This window comes from Octodon degus, unplaced genomic scaffold (assembly GCF_000260255.1).
Source record: "Octodon degus isolate 3935 unplaced genomic scaffold, OctDeg1.0 scaffold00044, whole genome shotgun sequence".
NCBI classification, from domain to species: domain Eukaryota; kingdom Metazoa; phylum Chordata; class Mammalia; order Rodentia; family Octodontidae; genus Octodon; species Octodon degus.
Genome location: NW_004524620.1, coordinates 8,841,775 through 8,842,888, shown reverse-complemented (window position 1 = coordinate 8,842,888; position 1,114 = coordinate 8,841,775). Strand labels below are relative to the sequence as shown.

Below are 1,114 nucleotides of genomic sequence, written 5' to 3'. Positions count from 1 at the left end.
TGGCTGTTATTGGGTTATTGAGAGTTGTTATATCTTCTTGATTCAGTTTTGGTAATTTGTACCTTTTTAGGAATCTGTCCATTTCATCTGTGTCTTCTATTCTGTGAGGGTAAAGATTCTCAAAGTAGCTATTGATAATCTTCTGAATTTCCACTGGGTCTGTAGTAGTTACACCCATTTCATTATTTATTGTATTTGAATTTTTTCTTTCCTCTTTTTGATGAGGTTGGCTAGGGGCTTATCAATTTTATTTAATCTTTCAAAGAACCAACTTTTTGTTTCATTAATTCTTTGAACTGTTTTCTTTATCTAAATTGAATTAATTTCTGCTTTAATCTTTATGATTTCTTCCTGTCTTTGGGCTCTGGGTTTGGTTTGCTCTTCCTTTTCTAGATGTCAGAGGTGTAGCGTTAGGGTGTTTATTTGTTCCCATTCTGTTTTCCTAATGTGTGAGTTCACAGCTATGAATTTCCCTCTAAGAACTTCTTTCTTTGCATCCCATAAATTCTGATAAGTTGTGAAGGAATTTTCATTGAATTGTAGATATTGTTGAGTTTCTTGTTTAATTTCATCTGTAATCCATTGATTGCTGAGTAGAGTGTTTGTTTAATTTCCGTGTATTTAGTGGGTTTTTCTGGTTTCTTTTGTTATTTATTTCCAGTTTCATTGCATTGTGGTCAGATAATATGTATAGGATAATTTCTGTTTTCTTGCATATACTTAAGCATGACCTATGGACCAGTATGTGGTCTATTTTATAAAATGATCCATGTGCAGCTGAAAAAAATGTGTATTCCGCTGTGGTTGGGGGAAACACTCTGCATATGTCTACCAACTCCATTTGTTCCAAGCTCTGGTTCATTTGTGCTACTTCTTTGCTAATTTTTTGTTTAGCTGATCTATCTTTTTGGGATAAGGGGGTGTTATGATTGCTGTATTGGATATTAGATTTTTCAGGTCTATTAAAGTTTGTCTTATATAGTTGGGTGCTCCCGTGTTTGGTGCATACATATTTATGATTGTTATTTCTTCCTCTTGAATTTTTCCTCTAACTAGTATATAGTGGCCTTCTTTATTTCATTTGATCATTCTTGGTTTGAAGTTCAGACTGTCT

At 33.4% G+C, this 1,114-nt stretch overlaps 1 protein-coding gene across 3 annotated transcripts in view; it reads left to right on the top strand.

Moving 5' to 3' along the window:
• The window catches only part of Frem1 (FRAS1 related extracellular matrix 1), a 171,269-nt gene that overhangs the window by 83,961 nt on the left and 86,194 nt on the right, over positions 1-1,114 (top strand). The window lies entirely within an intron of this gene.